General features: G+C 47.4%; 1 long non-coding RNA gene across 2 annotated transcripts in view; it reads left to right on the top strand.

Annotated features, from left to right (window-relative positions):
* Positions 1-13,789, top strand: part of LOC146046266 (uncharacterized) — a 37,995-nt gene extending 24,206 nt beyond the window's left edge. Inside the window, exons 1-4 of one of the 2 annotated variants that reach the window (XR_014465826.1) lie at positions 755-3,109; positions 11,566-11,633; positions 12,118-12,222; positions 12,481-13,789. This is a non-coding gene — a long non-coding RNA (uncharacterized LOC146046266). Of the gene's footprint in view, positions 1-754; positions 3,110-9,988; positions 10,080-11,565; positions 11,634-12,117; positions 12,223-12,480 lie in introns of those variants that run through there. The other variant, XR_014465827.1, reaches the window with a different exon arrangement.
* The last annotated feature ends 241 nt before the right edge of the window (positions 13,790-14,030 follow it).

Below are 14,030 nucleotides of genomic sequence, written 5' to 3'. Positions count from 1 at the left end.
ACAGTATATGAAATACATAATACAGTAAGTGACTAAGGCTGCAGATATGTCCTCAGACACATATTAGGGCAAAGTCTCCTGGCGCATCTTAGTTGTGTTATGTTGTGACTAAGAGGCATTTGCTGGCAGATGCTGGATGCTGGCAGAGTTGCACGGGACCTGGGGTCTCACTGGCACTTAAGGCCCCCATACATTAGGCCGACTTGTCCTAGGGACAAGTCGGACCCAATTTACCTGCGAGCCGCCCGGCAGCTCCCCGGGAGGCTCACATACTTTGGCACTTGATGTGCCATTTTTACATGGGATAAATCGCATGCGATTTATCCCATGTAAAAAAAAACCCGGGGAGCTGCAGGGCGGTGAGCAGTAGTGGGGACGGGCAGCGGTGGTGGGGGCGGCCAGCGGCGGTAGTAGGGGCGGGCAGCGGCGGCGGGGACGGGCGGCGTGTGCGGTGAGCGCAGTGTACTTACACATAGCAGCAGCAGCGGGGACGGGACGCGCAGTGGCGGCTATTATATTTTTAAAATACTTGTCAAATGACCGGCCGCTCTCTGATTGGCCGGAGAGCTCTCAGCCGATCAGAGAGCGGCCGGTCATTTGACAAGTATTTTAAAAATATAATAGCCGCCACTGCGCGTCCCGTCCCCGCCGCTGCTGCTATGTGTAAGTACACTGCGCTCACCGCACACGCCGCCCGTCCCCGCCGCCGCTGCCCGCCCCCGCTGCCCGCCCCCACTACCGCCGCTGGCCGCCCCGACCACCGCTGCCGCTGGCCGCCCCCACTACTCCCCCGGTGTCTGTATGCATATGCCTGTCAGGTGGCAGGCATATGCATACAGGGAGGTCGGACGTGATCGTATGTATAGACCGTCCGACCTCCCTGATCCGGTCCGATGCGCACGGGACCGCGCATCGGATCGGATCAAATGTCACATACCTACGATTTTGGGCCGATTTCATCCGATTATCGGCACAAAGTGCCGAAATCGGATGAAATCGTCCCAAAATCACATAGTGTATGGGGGCCTTTACTCAGCATGGCGGATTGAGGCTGGCTATATGACGATACATCGGGAAATGTAGAAAAGTGCATCTGCCAATTGATAAATGCCTGTTCCACATGGCCAGACCAGGGTGCAGTGTGTGCTATGAACAAGGTCCTAAAGCTGAGGGGGCACCAGGCTGCCCCTTATGCTCACCGAGCATGGATGACTGGAACGCCATATGTCTTCCCCAGAAATATGGAGTTTGTGTCTGTGCAGAATATAGCAAATATTATGGCATCAGTGCCAGTTCTTCTGCACATGGGTCTTCTGTGCAGGCAGTAAAATATCTTAACATACCTCTTATTTCTCAGTGCACATATTAGCACTGAATGCATCGCAGAGTAATGTTATGTTTATAAGGGTGTAACTACTATGATTTATTTCCCACAATAAGAACAAGTACTAATGCAGCCCTTGTATTTTATGTTTATTTAAACAAGGAAAGAAAGTTAGTTACCGATGGATGAAGCCCATCCTGTGGAAGTGCTGGAGACCGGACACGATCTCGGCAGCGAAGACTCTGTTAAAGAAGAAATGTATCAATATTGTAACATCCCAAATCAGCCGTAGTGTATGGGCAGGATAGAGAGATACAGTGTAGGATGGGGAATAGTGTAAAGGTGCCCATACACTAGTCCGAATTTGGCTACTTTTCACCTGATTCGGACGGATCGGGCTTAGAAATTGTATAAAAGTGGCCAAATCGGGTGTGTTTGACATCTGATCCGATACGCGGTCCACTGTGCATCAGATCAAAGGTCGTACCTGCTGCATGTCCGACCTCCAACTAGGACCCACTGCGGGGAGCGGGGTCGCATGTGATACATCACATGTCAAAGGATCGTATGCGATACATCACATGCGATCCTCATGGGAAGGTTCCGGCCGAAGGGATTGGATGGCCATACTCTGCTGCAAGAAGAAGCGCATGGCCACCTCAAGAGCTATAGAAACGGCAAAAGAAAATACAGGTAGGATAAAGTCATAGTAGGAAAAGGCAAATGGGTAGTTGTATGAGCAGTGATAAGGGAGGAGCAATGAGCCAGAGGAAAATTGGTCTATGGCAACCAATCCGCTACTCTGTATAATTTCATACTATGCAAATTACAGGCGTTAAGGTGCGTACACACGGTACGATTTATGTTCCGTATGATATTGTATACTATTTCCCAGGAAAGTCCCAGTGGTCAGAAGCATAAGATTTGTGCTTATAATAACGTACAATGTGCATAAGATATCACATACGATATGACGTCACAGCTATACTACACTATACATCTTATGCTTTCTAGCCAGAATTGAGTTGCATGTTCACCCGAGCAGCTCCCTGCCAGACGACCGGTGGGAGCGTGCATCGTACGTCAGATAGTGCGTACACACGGGAAGATATAGTGCACTATCTAGCATGCTATTCACAACTAGCTAGCTAGATTGTGCACTATATCTTACCGTGTGTACGCACCTTTACTACAGTGCTGATTGGTTGCCATGGGCCACTTCTCTTCTGGCTCACTTCCTTATCACTGCTTCATACCTATACCCCAAAGTGATGGGAATCCAACAAGGAATAACATATATTGTACAGTGAATGTAAGTATGTGTGTTTGCTCATTTCCTAGACTGTAAGCTCCTATAGGATTTTGTCTTGCACACAGTCACACAGTTATACACCAGATTATGAATAGATCTTACGTTGCAGCTGTAGGCTCAAGACGCCCTCTTGATTGCAGCAGGTCGAATAAGTCTCCTCCGTTGGCGTAGTCCATGACGAATGCCAAGATGTTCTCGGTCTGGAAGGTCAGGAGGCCATGTACTAAGAAGGGGCTCCCAGATGTTGATTGTAGGGCCCTGGTCTCAATCCTTGTCTTCTCTTTTTCTCTCTCTGACAGTCCCTCGTTGTTCACGACCTTTATGGCGACATCCGTCTTGGTGGAGATCTCACGCGCCAGCAGGACCACTCCATAGCCGCCCTCTCCTAACTCACGGCTGATCTTGTACCTGTCCATGAAGAGAGGTTCCTCCTTGTCTGGTGGTGAGACGCTGCTTGGTCCTTGTGGAGTAAAGTAAGAGACATTATGAAATTATTGTTTAACAGCTAAAGACACAGTAATATGATGATAACTGAAGTCGGAATACTAGGACCACAACATAAAACACACTGTAGGGTTTTACAAAGCTGAATATACTTATAGCTAATCGGAAACGCCAGACATCATTGTACAGTAACCTCAAGCTCCTAACTACACTTTTAATGTACACAGTGGGGCAGATGTATGATGGAGGCCATAACATTTTTTAAATAATGGGTCTCGCTTCTCCTGCATAGCGTGGAGAAGCGGCCACCATTATGGGCAAATGTATTAATCCCCCCCAGGCGATAAGGAGAGCTGTTGTGCCCAGCTCCACAGGCAGACCTGCACATGCGCATGTCTGGTCCGGCCTCTCTGCCCTTCCCCTGTCTGGTCCGGCCTCTCTGCCCTTCCCCTGTCTGGTCCGGCCTCTCTGCCCTTCCCCTGTCTGGTCTGGCCTCTCTGCCCTTCCCCTGTCTGGTCCGGCCTCTCTGCCCTTCCCCTGTCTGGTCCGGCCTCTCTGCCTGGTCCTGCCTCTCTGCCCTTTCCCTGCCTGGTCCGGCCTCTCTGCCCTTCCCCTGTCTTTTCCGGCCTCTCTGCCCTTCCCCTGTCTGGTCCAGCCTCTCTGCCCTTCCCCTGTCTTTTCCGGCCTCTCTGCCCTTCCCCTGTCTGGTCTGGCCTCTCTGCCCTTCCCCTGTCTGGTTCAGTCTCTCTGCTCTATCCCTGCGTGGTTTGGACTCTCAAGCTCTGTCTGATCCAGGCTCTCTGCCCTTCCCTTGTTAACAGCAGTGCATTAGCCCTTTCCTCTTCTTGTGTCGGCTTTCTGTCCTTCTACACCTACCACCAATGTTTTCTATGTGCCCTCAGACTTCAGACACAGTATTGCCCTGCACCTTGATCACTTTTGAGTTTAATAATTTTGTTGCGTAACTGAATAGTGCCTATTTGATATTGTAGGAATGGAGCATGTTCATTTATGTGTTTTAAGGAACTGGTAGTGATGCATTCTCATGCAAATTTAAGCAGGGAAATGATTGCTAGTGATCAAAAGGATTGCCTGGGGTTCTAGTGACCAAGCCAATTCCTCTGAGCTAATCCTGTAGTTACTGGCCATACCGTTCTGACACTAATCACATCGCCTGTAGTACATTTGTAATGGCATTGAGCTACAATAGATGCCAACCATTACATTCGCCTGATGGGCCCTTCATGTCCAAGTTTGACACTGGATATAATGCGTTTTGTTGTATTACTTTTTATAACCTACCAAAAGGTCCTATAAAAACAGCATGAAAGGGTTTGCATCTGTATTCCTATATGTGAAATTATTTTTAACATACATTACTTTAGATTAAATATCTAATATTGTACCAAGTCCATAATTAAATGAAGGGAAAAAAACGCCATGACACCATGGGGGAGGGGGGGGGGGGATTTACTAAGATGTGTATTCTATGGGCAACCAATCAGATCATGCCTTTTAGAGGATGCTAAATAAAGAAGAAGTAGATTCTGATTGGTTGCCCATAGCAACATCACATGTGAAGTAGCATGCACATCTTAGTAAATTTCCCCCCACGAGTCATTACACCGGGTGACACCAGCCCTAGTGATAACTCTGGGGGAACATTCTCCAGTTGGCACCATGGCTGCCTTCCCCAGGGGGGTTGGGCTGTCACGTATAAATGCAGGCACCGCCATCCTGGGTATTACCACCTTTAGTGCCAGTAAACCTAGATCTATTCTGTAAACCCCCTGATATTTGGGTGTGGGGTTAATAAAGTAATAATCATAGTAATGTTAGGATTAGGCTAGGTAAAGGTAGAAGAACATTCATACTGTGTTTTCATTGTGTAAATGACACTGCGAATGCCGGCATATGCCTGTCACCAAACTGAGCTATACTGTAGGTTACAGCACCTTTGTAGTTGTGCACCTTTCTCCATAAATATTACAGTAGTTTTACTAATCCATTTTTTTAAGACTGTCTTTATCTGAATAACTGTAGTAACCAATGAAGTGAATATAAATTACATATAAAACATTATTAATATTTTTTTTATATAAACAATATTCAACTTTGCCAGTGTGAAAATGAACTTCAGTGCAAGGACATCCAACTACATTTCCGCTTACCTGGTCTTGGCTGATCTTCATCCGGGTCTTTAGCCTCGCTTGCTGCTCTCTTTCTCTCTTCCAGCGATTCCTCCTCTCTGGATTTTCTTGATGAAGTGTTGTTCACTGTCTTCTGGTCTTTCTCCTGCATCTTGCTGCTGGACTCCTCAGGTGCTTCCTTTTCAGGCTTTCTTGATGTCTCCTTCCTGCACCTCTTCTTTCCGGCCATCTCCTCTGTGTTCTGGTCTGTCTTCTGTATCTTGCCGCTGGGTTCCTCCTCAGGTGCTTCCTTTTCAGGCCTTCTTGAGGTCTCCTTCCTTCTCCTCTTCTTCCCGACCATCTCCTCCATCTTCTGATCCGGCTCCTGCATCTTCCGACGGGTACACCTGATCCAATATGTCAACTTACCTCTCCTGATCCGGCTCCTGCGTCTTCTGACGGGTACACCTGATCCAATTGGTCGATTTACCTCTCCTGATCTGGCTCCTGCGTCTTCCGACGGGTACACCTGATCCAATAAGTTGACTTACCTATCCTGATCTGGCTCCTGCGTCTTCCGACGGGTACACCTGATCCAATTGGTCAATTTACCTTTCCTGATCTGGCTCCTGCGTCTTCCGACGGGTACACCTGATCCAATTGGTCAATTTACTTTTCCTGATCTGGCTCCTGCGTCTTCCGACGGGTACACCTGATCCAATTGGTCAATTTACTTTTCCTGATCTGGCTCCTGCGTCTTCCGACGGGTACACCTGATCCAATTGGTCAATTTACCTTTCCTGATCTGGCTCCTGCGTCTTCCGACGGGTACACCTGATCCAATTGGTCAATTTACCTTTCCTGATCTGGCTCCTGCGTCTTCCGACGGGTACACCTGATCCAATTGGTCAATTTACCTTTCCTGATCTGGCTCCTGCGTCTTCCGACGGGTACACCTGATCCAATTGGTCAATTCACCTTTCCTGATCTGGCTCCTGCGTCTTCCGACGGGTACACCTGATCCAATTGGTCAATTTACCTCTCCTGATCTGGCTCCTGCGTCTTCCGACGGGTACACCTGATCCAAGGAGTCGATTTACCTCTGCTGATCTGGCTCCTGCGTCTTCCGACGGGTACACCTGATCCACTGAGTCAATTTACCTCTCCTGATCTGGCTCCTGCGTCTTCTGACGGGTACACCTGATCCAATTGGTCAATTTACCTTTCCTGATCTGGCTCCTGCGTCTTCTGACGGGTACACCTGATCCAAGGAGTCGATTTACCTCTGCTGATCTGGCTCCTGCGTCTTCCGACGGGTACACCTGATCCACTGAGTCAATTTACCTCTCCTGATCTGGCTCCTGCGTCTTCCGACGGGTACACCTGATCCAATTGGTCAATTTACCTTTCCTGATCTGGCTCCTGCGTCTTCCGACGGGTACACCTGATCCAATTGGTCAATTTACCTTTCCTGATCTGGCTCCTGCGTCTTCTGACGGGTACACCTGATCCAATAAGTCGATTTACCTCTCCTGATCTGGCTCCTGCGTCTTCCGACGGGTACACCTGATCCAATGAGTCGATTTACCTCTGCTGATCTGGCTCCTGCGTCTTCCGACGGGTACACCTGATCCACTGAGTCAATTTACCTCTCCTGATCTGGCTCCTGCGTCTTCCGACGGGTACACCTGATCCAATTGGTCAATTTACCTTTCCTGATCTGGCTCCTGCGTCTTCCGACGGGTACACCTGATCCAATTGGTCAATTTACCTTTCCTGATCTGGCTCCTGCGTCTTCCAACGGGTACACCTGATCCAATTGGTCAATTTACCTTTCCTGATCTGGCTCCTGCGTCTTCCGACGGGTACACCTGATCCAATTGGTCAATTTACCTTTCCTGATCTGGCTCCTGCGTCTTCCGACGGGTACACCTGATCCAATTGGTCAATTTACCTTTCCTGATCTGGCTCCTGCGTCTTCCGACGGGTACACCTGATCCAATTGGTCAATTTACCTCTCCTGATCTGGCTCCTGCGTCTTCCGACGGGTACACCTGATCCAAGGAGTCGATTTACCTCTGCTGATCTGGCTCCTGCGTCTTCCGACGGGTACACCTGATCCACTGAGTCAATTTACCTCTCCTGATCTGGCTCCTGCGTCTTCCGACGGGTACACCTGATCCAATTGGTCAATTTACCTTTCCTGATCTGGCTCCTGCGTCTTCCGACGGGTACACCTGATCCAATTGGTCAATTTACCTTTCCTGATCTGGCTCCTGCGTCTTCTGACGGGTACACCTGATCCAATAAGTCGATTTACCTCTCCTGATCTGGCTCCTGCGTCTTCCGACGGGTACACCTGATCCAATGAGTCGATTTACCTCTGCTGATCTGGCTCCTGCGTCTTCCGACGGGTACACCTGATCCACTAAGTCGATTTACCTCTCCTGATCTGGCTCCTGCGTCTTCCGACGGGTACACCTGATCCAATAAGTTTACTTACCTCTCCTGATTCGGCTCCTGCGTCTTACGACGGGTTCACCTGATCCAGTAATTTGCTTTCTGTCTCCTGAAATCGCTTTTTCTCCCCTTCTCAATCCTCTGCTTGGGCTCCTGCTTCCTCCTCTAATGCTGTCTGCTGCAGAGATGCCAGTTGGAAAATAACTGCCACTCTCAGCTATGAAAGTGTATAGCTTGGGTCATGTGACCAGCTTGCTGCTCTCCCATATACACTCTATAGTATCCATGCTAATGGGTCTAATTTTATTTTTAGGATTTCTAAGTTGCTATAGCTTACCCTGTTAATGTTATTTGTGCCTAATTTCAGTGAGATCCTATGTACAGGTACATGTTCCTAATTTATAATCTAACTGCAGGAAAGGAACAATAAATGTACATAAATGTATGGCTGTAACTATTTCACCAACATAATACAATAGAATACAGTTCTGCAACTTGCTATCGATAGTGCTAAACTATGCAATGATGACCATCGATATTTTTACATATCGATGGTCATCCATTGTGTTTGATTGATTGGCCTGTGGGCCAATCAAAACACGGGGGACGGGGCTTCGCTGGTGTCAGGGGGCAGAGCTATGCTCTGTGTCCCGGCGCTTTAAAAAAAAGGCAAACATCGTTTTGCTGTTCCATCGATGGAGGGAAACCATCTGGTTCTCCCCCATCTATGGCTAAAGTATTCAACATTGGCCATGAACCATCAATGATTTGGAATCATCGATGGTTAATGGCCATCCGTACTGTTTTACTTTTGTCTGTATTGACATGTTAGATAGGAGTTAGGGATGGGAGTGGGGGAATAACAGATCCCCCAGCACGACCCCTTCCATCAGCTACAAGAGGATCTTGGGCTTCCCCCTGTTTATGATTGTAGTCACCTGTGTTGAACTAGATAATTAATGAGAAAGCTGTTTCACTGCAGGTAACTGCACCTGGGAAGTCCGGGAGCAGAGCTTTCTGTACCTGATGGAAGGGTCCTATTGGACGGTCTGGGTACAAGTGTATAGTGTTCTTCCTGTAACTGGGAAAGTGCTGCTTAAGCGGATAGCCTTTGGTGACCAGTGAGCCAGTCAGAGGGCTTTGTGTCTGACTGAAGTGATTTGGCATAGATGGATTATTGAGAGATATTTTACATAACACATATAACACATCACCATCTCTACACTTAGGCCCTGATTCTGGTTGACTCGGTAAGCTGTGAAACTCGCAGCGTACCGAGTCCCAGAGGGCCTGCCCCTGCCGAATCGCCACCGTATCACCTTGCAACCATGCGAGGGGAAGTGTCACGAATACACATACCCTCTCATGTGCCCGCAGCAGGAGAAATCATTTGATGATCACCGACCATCGAATGACTTATCCAGGCCACGCAAATATGACGTCATCCGCCTGCCCGACATCATGTGACGTCAGCTGTCCAACCCTGGCACACCATCTGCTGCACGCAATCCCATGGGGACGGCCATGAAATGCTGAGCGTTCCCATGGTCGACACCCTACTCTGCTGCCCCACTCCCCTGGCCCACATTGGTCAGTGTGAACTGATCAGTCGATGAGTTCAGTCGCCCAGGGACCCTGCATATGCGCATAATTCATTATGTGCATGCACGGAAAAAACCCATCGCTGGACCACGTGGGGGGTGCAAATGAACAATATGACCCCCTTACTGTAACATTCATTTCTTATAGAGGAGCATTGCTTCCCATTTCCAGTGCTTGGGACAAGCTAACGTCGCACAATTTACAGGTCTCCTCACAGAAACACAAGTGAAATCCTAAGAATCATCTGTAGATATTTCATAATGTGTCAGTGAGTAATGAATATGCCTGTGCTCCAGCAAGGAAATATGGAAAACATGCACTGCCAGTGTATGCAGAGGACTGCATCTGAGAACACTATAGTAAAGGGATTGTGCGCCCCTCTGTCCCTGTTTCCCATTTCAGTTTGCACATATAAAATGCTGAAAGGGTGTTTCTTACAAATATCCATGAAAAAAAGATGATAAATTGGTTAAAAATGTATTTTATTATTACATATAAAGCAGTTGGGAAGAGTGAGGTAGAAAGTATTTTTAAGTCCCAGATATTAGTCACCTTTCTCTGATGGTGGCAATAAGTGAGTTTCTGTTGCCCCAATAATAGGTAATAGACAATCCACATTATTGCTGCATGTTAGTACAGTAACTAGACCCCTAGGTTGTGCACTATAGTCAGTATTGTGTAAATAGTGCAGTAATAACCTTTATCTATGTTACCCAGGTCTACTCGAGTACAGCGGGTGAGCAGCCGGTCACCTATGTGTACACCGAATATGTGCTGCACCTGGACCTGTTCTAGCATTATATCAGAGGTGAGTTGTTAGGTAACATATAGGTTTTCTGTGTCCTTCTTCCCTCCTGTCTCCTTACCCCTCACAGCCATTAACCTGGGGCAGAGGGAGAGTGTGTGAGATCTGTAGAGAGAGAGATGGCGACCATGAGCACAGACCGATAAAGGGCCTGATTCAGTCCTGTTCGCTAAGCTGCATATACTTCCAGCCTAGCAAACAGGTAAGCGCCGGCTGTCGGACAGATCAAAAATAAATATGAGCCGTCTGTGGCGGATATGATACTGAGACCTGCCAATGCAATGGTTAAGGAAGATCAGAAGAAGACAGAATGAAAATCAGTGACAACAATTGTTTCCCCTCAAACAATACATTTTTATTTCGTTGATTTTCTTCTGCAAAAGTGTGTACCAGCCAGGATTATTGAGCCAGCAATTGGGGCGTTACAGAGTCAGGCGGGGAATTCATGTGTTCCGTTTGCTGCCTGCTTATGCCGACAAGTGTGTCCAGTCTCTCTCTCTCTGCCCCAACTCTCTCTCTCTCTCTCTCTCTCTCTCTGGACGGAATGTACAAAGCATTGGCGGTACATCCCACTGACCATCGCATATGTAGATGATGTAGTTTGGAATGTCCATTCGGTTTCTTGCCTGCTCCCCCTAATAGTTCACTTCATCAGAGCATCAAGTGCTGTCACGCACCGGAGGATGTTTCTCCTCCATGAAAGTGGCATGGGCGTCTCTATGAAATGCTGGGCATTCCCATGGGAACGCAGCCAGGCCGATGCCTACTTGGGGTTCTCTATGTTTAACCATTGTTTCTGCCAGGGCTACACTATTCTTGCACCCATTAATAAGCAGTATGGCCCTTATTCTGGTTGGCTCGCAAAGCAGTGTTATTTTGCTTCTTTGTGAGCTTTGTAGCACCGCCCAAATGCCCACACCCCGCTATTCGCATATTTTCCCCAAATCATTCGATGGTCGATTTCTGAAGCGCTCACTCCCTGGTGACTTTATTTAGTGGCACCCTGCTCCGTGAACATTGTGGGCAGCTGACATTCGGTGACGTCTGCTGCCGGCCCCCGGAAGGCAAGTAGCCACCCCCGTTCACTTGCTGATGCCCAGCATTTCCTGGGTGCATCCAATATTTTTGTGAGTACGCCCAGGAAACCCTGCGAAGGCCCCCTGCCCGCCTACTGTATGCCCACCCCGCTACGAGCACCTCGGAGACTATGCAAATCTCCGAGGACGCCCGCAGAGAAGAACGACTGATTAGATGTTTACTTAAAGTAAACAAATGTATTCTACAATTCTACTGTATTATGTTACAACCAATGAACATTCTTATTGTACTCTTAATTAATCACATTCAAATATCTGTACCATTTAATAACTCTCTATTCAACCTTTTGCTGTAACACCTAAGTGCTTAAATATCTATATTATTGCTCAATAATATGCAAACAAACTTACAAATCTTAAACGCTAAATAAGCGCTTTTGCCCTTTTTTTAGCCCTGACCCAATGTTCACAGTTCCGTAAAGCTGCAAGCAACTCAGAGTATGCTAAAGTGCAGATGAAGGTAAGTTTTAGGCTGTTCAACAGAGCTGTCACTTAAGTTTCTATGCTCCGCTACACACAAGGTGAAATGGTTCTCCCAAATATATCATAGACCATGGATCTTCAATGGCCCCCCAGATGTTGTGAAACTACATGTTCCAACATGCATTGCCACATTTTTTTCCTATAAGAGCATGCCAAAACTGTCAGGGCATGCTGGGACATGTAGTTCCACAACATCTGGAGGGCCACAGGTTGAAGACCTGTGTCATAGACCATTGTAAGTCTCCGGCCTGTGCTGAGCACCCTAGGGCTAGCTAGACAGCATATGGCAAGGGTCCTAAAGCCGCCAGATTCCTGCTATGGTACCATAGACCCTGGCTGCTACAGGCATTTGCAATAGCATGATCAGAGACTATAAGCTGCTAATAAAATGTAGTATTATATGTATGTACACTTGGTAGTAAGTGTAATGGGAGTTGATGGAAACTTTTTCTCTCCCCCAGGTCTCTGGAGCGTGCACCCAGCCGATCCCATCATCGTACCACTTATGGTCTCTCCAGTTGTTTCCTTCCCAGGATTTCACCTTTCACCTGCAGGTGTCACCTCCGGTAAGCTGTTCTGATCTACTCACCAGTGTCCTTAGTGCATTTACAACCAATACGCAGCCATCAGCTTGGGTTACACTGCGCCAGTCTTCCCAGAATCCAGACACCGATTATAATACATTGCCAGTATTAGTTTAAGGTCATTAGACAATAAATGCGCCTTCTAGCACCTGACATCCCCCTCTGTTGTCTGATACTTGTGCAGTGTTCATGCCTCATACGCAGGAGTCTTCTCTAACTGTCCCTCTTTCTGTCTCTCAGGGAGCAGCAGGATGCTATGACACTTCTCTGGATCCTTCACAAGTTACAGACTATTATTTCAGTTTTTACCGACTCTGCGACTGACGCGCTCGTTAAACAGCTGGAAAAAAAAAACACATTTCTCTTTTTTTTTTTTTTATTGGGCACAGAAAACGTGCCCGTGCCCCTCCCCCTCCACGCCCCCGAGACTGTGGGCAGCCGCGGGGTGACCCAAACTCCTCACTGGATGTTCAACACTGGACCAAACCAAGCAGCACTGGAATCAACTGGGCACAACTGGAAATCAGTAAACCATCACACTGGAGACACAGGGAACGATCGCCACACAAGAAAAATGTGATTTCCCTTGTCCAATAATGGGGAATGTAAAGGCTGAGGATGGGTGCAGCTTCTCCCCCCATGCTAATGATTTTCTGTATGTTACGTGTTATGTCTGATTCTGTTACAAACCTTCCCTCTATCTGTGACCCTCCCAATCCTTGATTGAAGTTACCAGGAAGACCCCATCTCCGATAGTTGTTAACCATCTCCGCAAGCTGTGTAGCTCAGCAGTCTGACCTGTTAGCTGCTGCCGCTAAGCCAGAGGCTGCACAAGCCGTTTTACGTTACTGAGATATCTTTGTGCTTTATTGTATTTTATGTGAATCCTTTTTTTTTGGTTCTTGTTTGTTTTGTATTTAATTCTCTAACCACAAAAGTGCACTTAATCTTAACATGGCGCGAGGACCAATATTGTGCCTCAAAAAGAAGGGGGGCAGTGATTAGTGCCAGATGTTGAATCAGCGCTCCCTAAACTGGGCACTCGGCGCGCCAGCGCTGTGCAAACAGATGAAGTGGTGACTTTATTATTAAGGACCCAGATACCAGACCCCCAATCGGTCTTTCTGGCGTCATTTCTGCTCTTAATGTTACAATCCTGTAAGTATGGTTTTCTTACAGTAAATAAGACACTAATCGCATTGTAGCATTTTAACCCTTCCATGACTGGAGGTCCAGGCCTATAGTATTGGAAGGGTTAAACTGCCATTTTATCTGGACCTATGAGCTCAAAGCATTTTTAATATTTGTTTTTATTAAATTTACCAATTTGTATTTATATTTCCCTTGTTACTCTCCTTGCACTGTTATCCCCTTCCTCTTACCCTGTTCTTTGGGTCTGAAGTAAAAAAAATATATATATATCTTGTCTGCATATAAATCCCCAAAATATAAATAATTATTTGTACTCTGACTGGTGTTTTGTGACTGCAGAAACATTGATTTTGGAGGCACTGTAGACGGACACCACATAACACTACAGATAAAGGGGTTATTCTGGTTGGTTCGCAAGGCTGCAAATTCACAGCCTAGCGAGTCCACCAAACCCGGTCTTGCAAATGGTGGCCCGGCCACCACCCATTCGCAAGGGCTATTAGCTCGCAGGGCCTGCAAATGGCTGTTACACAGTAACATCCATGCGCAGCCTACTGTAATCCACTCACATCATTCGATGGTTGGCGACCATCGAATGATGCCGAAGGTGCACGCATGTAAAAGTGACTCACACTTAC

The sequence above is a fragment of the Crinia signifera genome, chromosome 11 (genome assembly GCF_055691185.1).
Source record: "Crinia signifera chromosome 11, ASM5569118v1, whole genome shotgun sequence".
Taxonomy (NCBI): domain Eukaryota; kingdom Metazoa; phylum Chordata; class Amphibia; order Anura; family Myobatrachidae; genus Crinia; species Crinia signifera.
Note: the sequence above shows the minus strand (reverse complement) of the source record. Positions and strands in the feature narration are given on the sequence as shown.